This window comes from Gallus gallus, chromosome 13 (genome assembly GCF_016699485.2).
Source record: "Gallus gallus isolate bGalGal1 chromosome 13, bGalGal1.mat.broiler.GRCg7b, whole genome shotgun sequence".
Lineage (NCBI taxonomy): Eukaryota > Metazoa > Chordata > Aves > Galliformes > Phasianidae > Gallus > Gallus gallus.
The window spans coordinates 17,259,256-17,274,766 of NC_052544.1; the positions used below are offsets into that span (position 1 = coordinate 17,259,256).

Sequence of the window (15,511 nt, forward strand, 5' to 3'; positions counted from 1 at the left end):
CTTGAAAAGTCGTTCCCCTCCAGAACATTGAGTTCTGTGTTTGCACATTGCCCCCAAAGTAAGGCTCAAAGCACTACGGCTGCTCTCCCCACTTCGCAGACGTGCTTTAAGCACAACAGCCCTGCAGAGCATCACAGAACTGTAGGGGCTGGAAAGGGCCTCCAGAGATCACTGCACGTCCAGCAGGGTTTCTAAGGAAATAAGGCGGTTTTGCTGAGTTCCAACAGTTTGTCACAGAAACTACAAAATCCCTCTGTTTAAATGACCACGTTGAAGCAGAACGTGACAAACTGATGTGTAGGAGTTGAATGGCCTTAATTTTCCAATTAGTGCTTAGAAACCACCCTCTCCTCCCCCCCTCCCAGCAGAAGAGCTCACAAGAAGGGGCCCGGCACACACACAGCACTATCAGTGCTGCAGTCAGAGGGAACAGAAGCAGGATGCTCCAGCGCAGCCACCACCACTCCTCTGCTGGGGCCATGCCCTGCCCTGCACACATGCACTCACACACTGGGACTGCACTGAGCATCAGCTTCGCAGGCTGTGCCTGGCGCTGCTCTCCACCCCGATGTGCTTTTCGAACAGGAAGAAAAGAAAACAATCAAAACCATATTCCCAGCTTTCTAAAACCCATCCCATGTGCTATTTGCATTCCATTTGTTAATCACTGCTGGAGAAAGTTGCTCATGGTCCAGCTGATCGCCGTCACAGCTCGTTAGGCTCTGCCAGGCTGCAGGTGCTGTGTGCATTTTCATTTACTTTAGAAAGCAACTTTCAGAAATCTCTCCCTCAGCAGCATCTGTGTTTGCATATGTTCTAATTTCTGCCTTGAAGTTTACTTGTTAGTGGCTGTTCCTTCTCCACACTTCAGTAATAAAGTCTACAGCACAAACGCATCTCGCTCTGCTCTCTTTGGTGTAAGGGAGAAATTGAGGCTGTGTGAGCTCTGGGCTGCAGCTCCTGCTCACCCAGCAGCACAGCACAGCCCACCCCTCTCTGCATGGCCATGGGCTCAGGGACAGGACCTGAGGGTTGGAAGAGTTTTCCCATTCAAGAAATCTGGAGCTGTATTAATGTTTTTGCATCCATTTGAATCTATATCTGTTTTCTAAAGGAAAACAGCCTCATTTTAATTGGCTTGAAAGCATTGCAACACTGTGTTTAATGTGACTGTGTCAGATTTCAAAAATATTATTTTCCTTTTAAGCAGTTTTATGAGAACATATGCCACATTCAAAGTATTATCTGCATGCCTCCCAAGCCATTTTTCCTTATCCACTTGCAACCACTCCAACCAGCAACAAACATGCAGCCCCATCTGGGAGGCAAAATGAGTTAGTGAGGGCTCTGCTGCTTTGGGTCACCCAGCCCAAGGAGACTTCCTGATGCCCTTTGCTGAAACATATCCCAATTAACCATCACCAGTAATTACTTTCCAGTGCATTTAGAACAGCAGTCACGAATCACTGCCTCATCTGCTCATTTCCAGAGCTCGATCAGCACTGGGCACTCAGGGACACCCTCAGGGAGCGCTGAGCTGGAACAGCCTCCCCAGAAAGCTTGCTAATGGAGCCGGGAAGGGCCCGACAAAAGCACACTGCTCATAACCTGAGCTAAAGGCAGCTTTGTTCCACTACCCAAACAAACCTTTAAAATAGAAACATCAATATTTAAAAGAAACAAATCTCAAACAACAAAACCTTACATAGTCCAGCAGCCTAAACAAGGAGAGCCCAAGGAACCCACCACCCCTGGTGGCCCTTTATAGCTCTCAGGGCAGAGGCACAGGCTGCTGCCCTCCCCAGGTGCTCAGAACCCAGGTGGCTGCAGTCGGTCAATTAAGTTAATCAGTGCTGCTGCCGCTGTTGCTTTGGTAAGGTTTGTTTGGTTGTTTGTGTGTTTAACATTGAATCATTCAGAATTCTTTCTGGGACCACAGCTCAAATCCTCCGCAGAGCTGTAGTCCTACAAATTCTTTTGATTTCACACTGAAAAGGACCAACAGGCAGCACTTAAAATCCCTATTTGAAATTCCCCCGAATTCAGATACATGATTTCCCAATTGCCTTTCCTACAGAAGTCAGTGATACAAACACCTTGATCCCAACCACACGCTCTCTCTTTGGAGCAGTGTTCAGATCAGCACCTCCACAGGCAGAGATGTGCTGCACTGGGCACAGAACAGGGAACTGCTATGGGTTCCTCCAGGGGTGACTGCACCTGAGCAACACCATGGCCCCAAAGCTGAGGTCTCACCAGGGAGCAAATGTGCACATATGCACAGGGGGAAAGGGGCTGCGCATGGGAGGAGTTTCGGGGCATCCCACTGCAGCTGCTGCCCGCTGTCACGCTCAGAGGATTCAGACCACGGCTTTCTAATTCACACTGCTAATTGCCACTACAGGTAGCTAATCTTCTGCAATGATCTTCAAAGCCAGCAGTGCTCCTGGGCTTCTGGAGTGATTGTACACCGCTGAGTGTGGCAGAGTAGCTTGTAATTTTCCATGCATGTACTTTGATTTCAAAATCCGACATAGTAGTTAAGCGTTAGTTGGAGTAATTGTAGGAACTGTTCCTACTAAAGCATCTTTAATACAAATGAGGTATCATTAGCAGCAAGACACTTATTTTATTACAATTGTTTAAGAGTTAGCAGTGATTATTGTTGGCACACATACCAAAGTAAAAATCCTTTGACATTATTTTGGTTAATACATTTAAAATATTGTACTAATAGAGTAATTAAAGAGAGAAAAATAAACAGAAAGCAAAGCTTAGGCAACCAAAGAGAACAAACTGCACTCTGTGCACTAGCACAGCACCTCCTGCAGCCGCCACCAGGCAGAACGGAGGGAGGAAGGAATAGAGCTTCAATCTCCAATGCAATCTACTACAAGAAAATCAGACAGCCAAAAAAATCAGTACAAGATTGTCCTCTGAGCATGGAAATGGGGCCTCCTGCAGATGAGGCCATCACCAGGCAGACTGCCTGCCTGATCCCTGCACTGCCCCGATGGCAGCAGGGAGCTCTGCCTGTCCCCCAGTGCCCCAGCAGCAGGTCCTGCTCAGCTGATTGCAGAAGCATGTGCCTCTGATGGAGCTGCTCCCAGCACGGCTGCCTTGTGGAGCCCTGGATTTAATACCTGCTCCTGATTTCAGCCTCCCAGGGCCAGCAGGAAGCCACGTGGAGACATAAAATTGATTCCCTGGAAATGGTTTCTGGCACCGTCTTTGCTTTCTGTGCTATTTAGATGCTGTTTCTAAGCATGCTGTCAGTAAGGAACAGCTCAAAATCCAACTCACCATCTAAATAATTAAAAAAAGTTCTGAATAACAATGCCAAGAAATGTAATTAAGAAATCACTGCTTTGCTAATACCTGGAGGAATGGGCAGCAGGGAAGGACACACAGGGACAGCCAGCACCCCTGAATGGTGTGCAGGAAGACAAAACCTGCCAAGGGGTATAGTGGGGGCATTTCAGAGAGAAAAACCTGCACCCTTGTGCTCCTGCTGAGCAATGGGCTGTTCTGCCCCTCTGCAAACAGCTGGAGGGTCCTGGGGACGCTCAGCCCTGTCCCTGCCATGCAGCACAGGCAGCAGCAACAGCACCACGTGTGTTGCACTGCTTAAGTTTATAACCTAAATGCTTTTAACATTGTTTGCACAGACATACACACATATATATATGCTATGGGTTCCTCCAGGAATATATATATGTGTATATATATACACAATATATATATGTGTATATAAATATATATACACACATACATACATATACATACACACCCAGCAGAAGTATGACGGTACAGCTCTAAAACCTAAAGATGCAAAACTCTGGTTGAGGAAGCTGATCTATAACCCCAACAGCATTCTGCCTCAGCAGCTGGCCTCCCCAGGCTCTCATTGCTCCTTTGCTCTTCCAGTTCCCTCAGTTAGCAGTCCACTATTTATCTTTCTGATTGCAACATTCCATGTGTGATGAACATTTCGATATTACTTGGGTTTAAGTTATATGGAGGCCTACAATGAAGGCAGAGGGACAGGTGTCAGCATGCAGCTCTCTCTGTGCAAAACATTCCAAAGAAAAGATCTTTACAGATAGATTCCTTAAAGTCAGAAATAAAAACATTGCATTCAATTAAACAAAAAACATTTAGGTATCTGCTTCCTATCCAGAGTTCACTGTGGAATTCACAAGCACCCAGCAAGATGGAGTCCCCATGAAGCACCTGCATTACCCAGCCAGATGCGGGCCCTGCCACCTGCAACACAGGGCACAGCTCAGGGATGTTCCATCTGTACCATCAGAGGGATGGTTCAGCTCTGCCCTGCTGCTCTGGGCTGCACAAAGCTGAAGGATGGACCTGCAGAGCCTGTGCCATCAGCTGAAATAAATGAAGAAATGCACAAACAAAGCAGTTGGGCACTATTGAATAGGCCATTAACACTACAAAGACACAAAATAGGCACCAGGGAGTCACGTCTACAATCAGATTTTAAAGAGAGATGAGGGTCAGAATGAAATGAGGGGCTGGGCTGATTTGATCCTCTCTGCTATTTAGGAGAATTGCATGTTTCACAATGGAAGAACTCAATAGCAGAAAAGAAAAAGAAGAATGAATAATTACTGTTATTTTGTAACAGTGAGAAATCTGGGAAGAGCAATCCAATATTTTTCCCCACTTTCAGCTCAAAGTCCAGTTGTTTTCCATCTGAGTTAACTTCATACATTTACTTCCATGCCTCAGAAGCTTTTGGGCTGACAACAAAGCAAAGTAAAGAAAAAACCCTTTATATCCATACACCACTGCTGGTCCAGAGAGACTCTCACAAGGAATCGGAGCACGGCATGGGGCTGGCCCTGTGCACAGCCTGTTTCTCCAGACCAAGAGCACCTACCTGGCAGCAAGCAGTGCAGCAGTACCTGCCAGCAAGCACTAAGGAAGGCAAAGGCTCTGTCCCCCTCCCTGCCTCCTTCTGCACACCCCTCAAGCTGCACCTCAGGGCTCATTATCGAACCCAGTAACTGTTGTTGTAAACCAGAGTGCAGTGTGCTCTGCCTGGAAAGGACTGGCATTGTGTTTCTCATAATAAGTTTTAATTGGATTTTAGCTCTCTGCCTTTTGTATTTCATCTTAGGCTTTATTGGGTTTAATTACAAATCCATAGCTATTTGTTATGTGGCTCTGGTCTGGTATTTTGCACTGACAATTACATTTTTATTCAAAGAAAAATGTATTGGGAAAAAATAGCAAGAGACAGGCTTATTGTACAGGCTGATTAATTGAATTCCAGCTTCATGTGCATTTATGGTGAATGATTGCATGCCAAAAAATGACTGGGATGTTAGATGGGAGTGCACTTCCTCACACTAATTGGTTTGCACAGAGCGTGCAGCGATGGAGCGGCCGCAGAGTGCGGCGGTAACTGAGTGCCTCCACAGCCCAACCCCACCGCACTGCACTCCGGTTATGTTTGTTAGAGATCCTTCCACACAGACAGCAGAGGGAGGATGGATGTTCACACGTCAGTGACCTCATCTAAAGAGCGCAAAGACAAAACATCACCACTCCGGTCTCTCCTTTTGACAGCTGCAATTTAGATTTAATTACTCAGAGCACACTTACTAGCAAATAAGGCATCACGTGCTTTTGCAAAAACTAACAAGGCCTCAGAAGGATGTCTGTAGCTCACAGCCACTACAGGCTTTTGAAAACACTGAGTGAATATCACAGAAATAGTGCTTACGCTGTACAAACCCAGCAGTGCTGCCCCAGCTGAGTTGTGCTGCCCGTCTCACTGTGGCACTGCTGTTGGGTTCGGTCCCACTGGCTTCAGGTCACACCGGGGCTGCTCTGCATAAATGTAGGAGCTCAGGGGCTGTGCATGAATTTGGAACCCCACAGACACCCACCCACACTCCTACCCTGGTACCAGGGCTGTTTGCCTTCCACCCCAAGCTGTGGCTGGGAGCAGCTCACAGCGCTCTGCTGAAGCTCTGAGGTGATGCCACAGTCCTGCAGCTCAGCACCAATCACAGCAGAACTTAACATAACACAGCACTGCGAAATACAATCTGACAAATTGCTGCTCACAGAACCCGCTGGGGAAGCAGGTTTTGCTGTATGCTTTCTTCATCAACCGCTGTTAAACAGAGCTGGCCACGTGCTGAAGCTGTTTCATCACCCTGGCTTTGTCACGTCCCACTGAATTATCTCTAAACTAAAAACAGACAAACACAACCACAGGCACACACCACACTGGGACTCTGAACCATGATCTGTGGTGCAAAAAGAAAGACAAAACCCTTATTGAAGGCAGGAACAGGGCAACAACAGAAAAGCGTGCCAAAGCACAGGGCACAAAAAACAAAGCATGGTGAGGGGGCTGCTGCAGGCAGTGCATAGGACCCTGAGATCCCAGCATCACCTCAGGAAGAGCAACTCTGCTCCTCATCATCCCCTCCCTCTGTGGCCACCATCTTGGGGCCTCACAGCATTAGTTCATAAACAAGGGTTCAGGGGAAGAAAGCGGGGACTCTCAAAAATGCATTGGAAAAAATACATGTCACAGCTCCCAGGTAATGCTGTGGTGTTCTGTACCCAAGTCACAGCAAGCAATCAGATTTTTAAGCATTAGTTCCAATGAGAAGGGAAAGGGAGAGCTGCTGCGTTCTGCTGGACTGCCACAAGATATGTCCATCGGTACCACTACTCTTCCATCCATCAGCCAGAGACAGACCCGTATCCCCACAAAGCAGAGCCCACAGAACACACACAGGGATTCAGAGGAGGATTCGCTCCCATCAGCAATACGAGTTACAACCATCCCATTTTTATAAGACAGAACGTTCTTGTTGTATCACCAGAACACAGAATAAAAACACATTAATAAAAACGGAATAATCAAAACACTCATTATAAACTTCTGAATTGAAATGTAAGTGCACAACAGCTGAAGAAATATTCTTTCCTCAGATGTGTTTGCAATTCACAGTGCAATACTTCATTCTGCTTTGCTCACTCTCAACATCTTTCACTTTTACTGCCATATTCAAGCCCTAAAAGCAGCTTTCATGCAGTACTTCCCAGACTGCATAATGTGAGGGTCCTGAGGACAACAGCATTCTGCAACAGTGTAATGCTGTAACATGATGGAAAAGACAGCAGTGACAGCAGAGCAGCAAAGCTCCAGGCTACAGCAGGTTAGGATATACTCAATACAGCAACCATAGACACAGAAGCAGAAGGAAAAAAAAAGCTGCTTACCTTTGGAAGGCCTCAGATATACAGAGATCTCTAGCAAAATACCCTCACCTCCACTATCAACCCTTAAGTGAGGTCTGGGCAGGAATGGATCCTGGCTCCAGCCCTTCCATCACTCAGTACATTGCATGCACCTGATCTCCCTGGGTTGGCCCTGCCTTCCCACCAGGTGCTCCATCACTGCTTCAAGTAGTGGCTTTACATTTCTGCTACAAGCTGTCACCCCTATGTGGACAATAAGCAGCCTGCATCTGGTACCAGGGTGCTTGCCCTCTTTATTTTTCAGGCCCTGTCAGCATCAAAAATTACTACAATATTTGCTTTCTTAAGTAGAAAAAAAATCCCCAGAAACAAAGATGCCACCAATATGGTTCTTCTTGTAAGAAATCACCTGGAACTGAGTGGGATGGCAGCTGAGGTGCCCGGCCAGGGCAGGATTGGCTGTTTGCAGCTGGGAAGCACGAGTCAGTCAGAGCCTGTGAAGGGATGGGAGAGGAGTGGGGGAGAAAAAGAAACTGGCTGCAAGTGAGCACGGGCTTGGTAGGACCTGGTGTGCTGTTAGCAGTGCACCCCTTACCAGGCAGCCAATTCCTGCAAAGCTGGTTTTGCAACACCTGAGGCACTGCGTATTTAAAACAATTCAATGTTCAGCCCCAATTTAACAGCTTCTATCTTGGCAACGTGAGATCACTATTGGCTTGCTGATTATTTTCTCTTCATCAAACAGGAGGAAAGAGGCTGCCTGTACTGCACCTTGCAAGCCACTGCTGAATCAGGGCACTGGGTTGATTTAGGGAGAACAGGCTGTTTGTACTCCACAGAACCAGGGGAGCCCTGCAAGCAGTCCAAGCAGAACTGAGTGGGATGTCTGAACTGCTGCAGAGCGGATGAAAGCAGCTGCTGCCAGACCTTGTCTGGTGCTCAGGGCAGGGCTGCGCCAGCAGCAACACAAACAGCAGGCAACCATCGTGAAAATGAAGGACAATGGGAAGGGGCCGGGCTCAGGCACAGAGCAGAGCAGGCTGAGACCACTCCCTGATTTACATTCACTAAGCCTCTAGTTCTGGCCTCAGTGGTTATTTGTCCCTCGTGTTATCTTCCTGAGTGCCCCACTGCTGGGAGGAAGAGACCTGACTCACATTGCCCTCCGACAGCTGCAGGAGAACCAACAGCCACAGTCCTGTGGCAGTGCTGGGGCAGGGGGCTCTGCATGCTGTGTCACTGTGTGTCCCAACAGCATCCTGAAATGAGTGCAGTGACCAAGGAGGAGCACTTCATTTGTTAGCAAAACTGAGGGCACTCAACAAAACAAACCCCCGGGGAAAAAAAGCAATCCTGTGTTGAAGTAAAAACTGTAATAAAGGGATGCGCTCAGCAGTGCTTTCAGTTCTAAGCAGGAAAAACATTGAAGTCTGTAAAACAGTTCTCTGTCCTGCTGGCATTACTATCAGCTCCACCAGGCAAGCTCTTCTAGGGAAAAAGAGTTCAATCTATAGCAGAAAGGTGGGGTTTTAAGGAACAATTGGCAGCAGCCATAAGCAAGTCAAAGCCAGAAGGATCAAAATTGCACCGCTGGGTCCTCATTGTGCCCAATGTCAGTGCTCACCATCCGCTTCCACCCCTGCAGGGCTGCAATTAGCAGCACATCCACTTCCACCCCTGCAGGGCTGCAATTAGCGGCACCTCTCTGCACCCAGACTGCACTGCGCTGCTGCCCTGCAGCCATCGGGGCTGAGGCAGTGTGACTGCTGCACTGGAGAACCAACGCAGTCGTTTGTCCTTTTTTGCATTGTATTTTAACCACCAGTTATCTCAGCCCCATTGCTTTCTCAGTTTCTTTACTGAAGTACCAAGCATGCTAAAATATCAATCAATACATTTTGGAACAAATTGAACTGGGGAGAAACCAATTGCTAATTGTGAATGTGCCGGGTGTTAATTAGGGAGCATCATAGGAGAACATATAAGAAACCTGGGCGCTATAGGGAGAGTAACAGTGTTGATCAGAATAGGAAACAGAATAACCTAAAAACGTACTTAAGAATCCAGGAGTGCAGAAAGTCATAACAGCTGATACATTCTTGGAATCACCTCTATTTTTGGACTGTAAGATCTGCATTTCTTACCAGGGGGAAAAAGCTGTTCATAGGAACTGGAATTTGCAAGCCTGAGTTCCAGCAGAAAGATAGAACAGGTGAAAAATGGCAGAGAGAGAGAGAGAAAATGAGTCCCTGGTGGGAAAGAACATCTCGGCTGGAGAGCACCTCCTGGTCCTGCTGGGAAGATGCATTGTCAGAGCAAAAGGGTTTGCTGTCAGGAGTGTAAGAGGACCAGATTGAACTCTGTGAATCGAAACCTGGCTCTGGATTAGCAGAGCGTTTAATTAGGCCCAGAAAGCAGCCTGGTGACAAATAAATTAAAAAATAATAATAAAGTGAGAGTGAAAAAGACACCGTAACAATTCAAATGCATCCCACCATTAAAACCAGCTCACTTTCATACCAGCAGCCAGGCACAGTGGTGCTTCTTGCTCCCTGCACCTGCAGCACAGCCATTTGTCACATCCCAAACCACCACTGGCAGAAGTGCTGCATGAGGCCTTACAGGGCATAAATTGAATGAGGAATCTCTTTGTGTATCTGTGCACCTGTACAGCTATGCCACACGGATGTAACTGAGGACACAGCTTGGTGATCAGAAAGCTCTCTGGACCTCAGCACAGAGCCAGTAGGGCAGCTGAGCAGGGGGACGGATCCAGAATGGGAAGCGGCAGCAGCACAGGGGATGTTTGCCCCATAGCACCTGCAGGGGAGGGATCCCTTAGAGGGAGCATGTCACACCTCTCACTGCACTCCAGCTGCTCTGAGCATCACTGCCCAGCGTATGTAGATGGGAAGAAAAAGCTCTGCAAAAGGCTAAGCTCAGCAGGCAGAGCTCTTGTCCCTCCCCTGTGCAATTTCAGGTGGTGTACATGTCCTGGATTATGGAAGTACTGAGATGAATGCAAGACATCACCACCCTGTTCTGACCCTGGGGTTGCTGCGGGTGGTTCTCCTGAGGCTGCTGTGCTGGAACAGAGCCCCCACATCAGCACCAGGCACCCCACACCACCATGCACACACTCACATACACACCATGCCATGCAGCATCTCAGCAGTGCAGGACTCCCTGCTCAACTGCTTTCATTACAGACTGCCTCCTGGTTGCTCTTTGCAGTGAAGAAGAGATAATGAAGGTGTCGTTGAGTCCAAGCATTCATAACGTGCTCTGTTCCAACAATAACTGATCCTTCCATTAGCTACAGAGCAAAGCAGCCTGCTTCCTTCCATGGGTACAGGTGTTCATACTTACACACAGATTTATGTATGTTAAATATTTCATATACATACATATATGGCTCTATCTAAAAGCCAGGCAGTTGTGCAAACAGAGGCTGCCATGTCCTGGGAAGGCCCACAGAGGCAGAGGACTCACAGCCTGCAGCTGCACAGCACAGCACAGACAGCCCAGAAGGGTCACAGTCACCCCCAAGCTGAGATCACCAGGGCCATTTGTTTTGCTCCACCGCCGCATTCAGAGAGCACAAACATCATCCTGTTATCCAAGGGAAAAGGTTAAAAAGCACAGAAAATGAAGTCGCCTGAGGAGAGATGTGAGCACATGGAGCAGGTTTGAACAACTCAGCAAGGGAACTGACAACAGTGTTGCAAGGGGAACCATCAATTTTATTTAATGGTAAACAGCTGCATGAAAGAAAAACATTGTTAACTCGGAGGGAACAACCTGATGGGAAATGTCAGCACGGCCGCCTCACGCAGCCCGGCTTCAACACCTGCACAGCCCTGGGGCTCCAGGTTGGGTAAGTGCTGATTCAGAGCCACTGGGACCATCCTGGGGGCACACAGGGAGAGAAGGTGATTTAACCTTTCCAGAGCACTGAAACGTCAGAGAGCTGCACTCGGACAGTTCTGCAAATCTCAGCTGCTGAAGATTTACACCAAAACCATTCGCAAAGTGAAAATCCTAAATTACACAAACCACGCCTCTGAAAACAAAACTTCTTTGATTCTTTTCAGGGTGGACTTCAGGGACTTTTCCTCTTAGGACAAAGAGGCTGCAAGGAGCTCCCCCTACAACAGATCTGTAATAGCGGCGAGAACTTCTTCCCCCCCCCCGGGCAGTAGCAGAGCCCTCCTGGTGTTCAACAGTGACTTATGGGGGTACACAGGATGCTGACATCAGAACAGCTGGGGAAGCAGAAGGTCTGTGAAGGCAGATAGTTGCATTGGATCCCCCCCTGTGAGTGCACGGGGGGTGATTTGCCAACACTGAACTCTGTAATGCTGATGCATTGAGCAATGTCTCATAGCTCCGCTGTCCTGAAGAGCTGAGATGCGGGATGAGCTGTGTGTGATGGCCCCAAACATGGGCCCAAAAGGATGCAGGACACTGCAGGAGCTCCCTCTGCTGCAGAGCAGCACAGCAGGGAGAGGCACTGCCAGGGTCTGATCAGCTTACATTAAAACTGATCAAAGCAGCGGTTCTCACACCACCCCAACATCCAAAAGGATCCCCCAAAACACAGATGATGTCTGCAGCAAATGCAGGCTGGTTTGCTGAGCAAGAGCACTTCTTGTTAAAAACACTTCTCAGGTGTGGGGGTTTTGTTGTTGTTGTTGTTTTGTTTTTATTTTATCTCCCAGAGCAGCAGAATAATGTCTGTTCTCTCAATTTTGTATTGTTACTCGCATGACAAAAGATATCCACTTCTAAAGAGAGCGGAATCTGGGACCAACTCCTGCTAACTGTGGGTGGATGGAAATAAGGCACCTAATTTCCAGCTGCTTTTGAAACCCCACTGCATTTTCTTTGGATCTCTTATCAGAGACGTCCTGAAAGTCAGGTGCAGCGCTGTTTGGCTTTTTGTTGATGGTGGTTACCTTTCTTCTGAATGCAAATTTAATGCAGAAGTTTACCTGCCTCCCCTGAAATTCTTGCTCTTAAGATGAAAAGCAATAACAGCTATTACAACTGTCAGCTGGGTTCCCAAAACCACTCCTTATCTTTTTCTTTGGATAATGAAAGCATTTATCACTTTTTCCCCTTTTGTAGGAATGGCAGCATTGTGTGCCAACATCTTCCTGGTACTTTGTCATGCACTCACCAATGAGATGATCTGGGAGTGTTTGAGAGGCAGCAAACAAACAGAAGGAAGCATATGGCGCTCCGTGAGAGCAGCGATGCCAGACCCGGCACTGCTGGGATTGCAGCAACACATCTCAATTGCAAATTGATTTCACAAAACCAGGGGAGAAAAAAAATAGTTAGTCATATTTCTAAGGAAATAAAGTGGGGAGAAAAAAAAACATTGACTGTGAACAAACCAAGCATCACTGCCAGGATTGGTCATTTATTTGGTTCTGTTTTGCTTTCCTGCCACATCTCCTGTTTTTTCTTCTACCCCAAATTCTGACACCCAAGAGGGGGACCAACTGTAGAACTGGAAATCCCATAAGAAGGACATGAAGCAGATTTCAGAGCAGCTATTTGGAACCTTGCCATGAAGCTAACGTTGGCTTTAGCTCACTTGGCCCACACCCAGGGCTGCTCCTTTCCCTTGCTGTGGGTCAGGCAGGTTTGTTCCACCTCTGATACCACAGGGTTTGTGTCCCTTACAACGACCCAGAGCCCCCCGTGCCCCAGCAGCTCCTGCAGGTGCAGCAGCCCACACCTACAGCTCAGCTCCCCCAGCACTGAGGGAACCACAGCTCCCTTCGCTCAGAGCTGAATAACAAATCATGGCAAGGCAAATGTGAGTCACATTGAACACTGGAAAAATTATATGCCTTAAGTAGAATGCTAATCAATAGAAGGCAAAGCAGTTCTCAATTGTATTTACTTAATCTGTGACCACTAGCAATATTTTAAGTGAGAAAAGGAGAAATAGCCATCCTACATCAATTACCCTGCTGAGAAAGCAGGCACTGACCTTCCCGACAGCTCCTCACGCTGAGCACCGACACAGCACAGAGCCACAGCCCAGCATTAAAGCAGATGCCCGCCCTACCCCCCCGCCCCATCTGCTGGCAGTGATGGCTCTGCCACAGCCACACACTGATCGCAGCACAAGCCGTGCCGTACACCACAGCACCGAGCTGCCAGTGAGGCTTTTGGAGCTCAGAGAAGCGTTTGCTGTCCTTATGGCACAGTTTTGTTTGGCAGCTGAACACAGCGATCTGCCAACAGCACCGCCCCGTGGTCCTGCTCCAACCCCCCCCGCGGCCAGATCCCATCTCTGCCACAGCCCCACACCACTGCTGCTCCGGGGGGTCCCAGAAGCATGCTGAGCCTTTCAGGTTTACATAACTGAACAAACTGCTGCTCAGATCCACCAGCCATTACTCATACAGATAGCGTCTGCACAGCACTCTTTCAGCCACGCAGCCTCTCACTGTGGGTGCCAAAAAAACTTACAGGGTAACTGACTTCTGTGCCACCAGGCATCTCAGCACAGCAGCTCCTTATAGACTCCTGGCAATCACAACAGCCTGCTGCTCGTGGTCACTTTTATTGAAAACCCCAAAAGCCATTTGGTTTCATTGTGTTTTTCACAGCACCGTCTCCCAGTGCTGGGATTTGTGAGCTGGAATTAATGGCAAGCACAGCTTTCAGCTAAGCCTGCTCAGTGTACCTGCAGAACCCAGAGGCGTTGCTCTGCAGAGCAGAAATTACACTGTGCTCAGCCTTGCCCTCAGCCAAGTATCCATTAGCACACAGCAGAAGCATCAGCACCCCTGTTGGCCATACGTTTGCCTCCCCAGCAGAAGGGTACAGTAGATTTCTCACATGATCACATCATTGATTTTTGTTTTTCCTTTAAAACTGGTTTAAAACAACTAATAAAAGTTCTGGCTGCTGTTTGAGTGGACTCATCTAGACATCAGTGTTTATTTGTCGTTCCCTAGGGGTGGGTTAATTAGCTCCCAAGTGGAGGAAAGAAAGGAGGCGGCTCTGAGGCAATAACTCAGCACTGAAGTGAGTGTTAGAGTGGTTCTTAATGTTGTGACTGAACAAGAGGACCCAGATCCCCACGAGAGCTGGTCATCAAATCCATAAGCAGGACACTGCTTGTTAGGATAAACAAGTATCTCTGCTGCAACAACTGGTGGGGCGCTGGTATTGGAACCTAAGCAGAGATGGAATGATGAGAAAATGCTTATTTGCAAAATTCAGGTTCCACTGCAATGTCTTAACAGTGATAATGACTTCATCAGCAGTATTTATGGCAGTTTTTGACCAACTGGAAGAACAGCCCTTTTTCCATTTATACTGATCACTGTAAAATGCATTTCTTACTAACCACTATTGCCCCAGCAACACATGCAAGGCTACTCAAAGCTATGTTTGCTCTGTACAGAGCTCAATCCTAATTAATCTGTGTGCATTCCTCATTTCCACACAGACAAAAGGATGGGAGGGGAAGCGTTCAGCAGCATAGCTCAGAAATGCAAGGTGTTTGTGTTCCCCAGCTGGTGCAACTTCCCAGCAGTGCTCAAAGTCACTCAAACCAAACACTGCAGAAGAAAGATTACTTCCCAGTGCAATACTGCCATATCGGGAGGAAAACAGAGAGGAATACGTCAAAAGTGAAAGTAAAGTCTGTGTCATTATTCCATAGAGTAAAGCATCTCTAGACAGCACAGTGTACGTCCACCAGTACAGTGTATATGTGAGTAAATGGATTATCTGAATGCATTCCAACATGACACAGCCTGTGCTCCATTACTCCTATACTGTAAATGGCTGATTATGCTCTGGTAGCTGGTACATCATTTACATGGCCTAACCAGAGCTTTTCATCACTTTATAGACTACTTTCCCTTTAATAGGATCCATTACAATGTCTTAACTGTCCTGGTGCTCCACACAGTAACTCACTGCTCTGTCTCCCAGCTGTGCTGTTCAAGTATAATTAATGGCCTTGGACAAAGGCAAAATCAAATATGAATGCATAATACCCATTCTGGTTTTTGGAAGGTGTGGAAATATGTTCCCACCTTGGCATCTTTATGCCACAAAAAGAAGAAAAAAGCCATTTTCTTCCTTGTACTCTTTACTTACTATGGTACTAACCAAGCTCCCCCAGACTTTATTTCAGCATGAATATTAATTCGAGTATCATTTATATTGTGAACAAAATGAGAAAAGTATCTCCAGGTTGTTACAGCCCCCAGCCTTTCCA

At 47.4% G+C, this 15,511-nt stretch overlaps 1 long non-coding RNA gene across 1 annotated transcript in view; it reads right to left on the reverse strand.

The window, feature by feature from the left end:
• LOC107054551 overlaps positions 1–7,786 on the reverse strand; it is a 48,421-nt gene extending 40,635 nt beyond the window's left edge. Inside the window, exon 1 of the long non-coding RNA XR_005839585.2 lies at positions 7,661–7,786. This is a non-coding gene — a long non-coding RNA (uncharacterized LOC107054551). The remainder of the gene's footprint in view (positions 1–7,660) is intronic.
• Between the last annotated feature and the right edge of the window lie 7,725 nt (positions 7,787–15,511).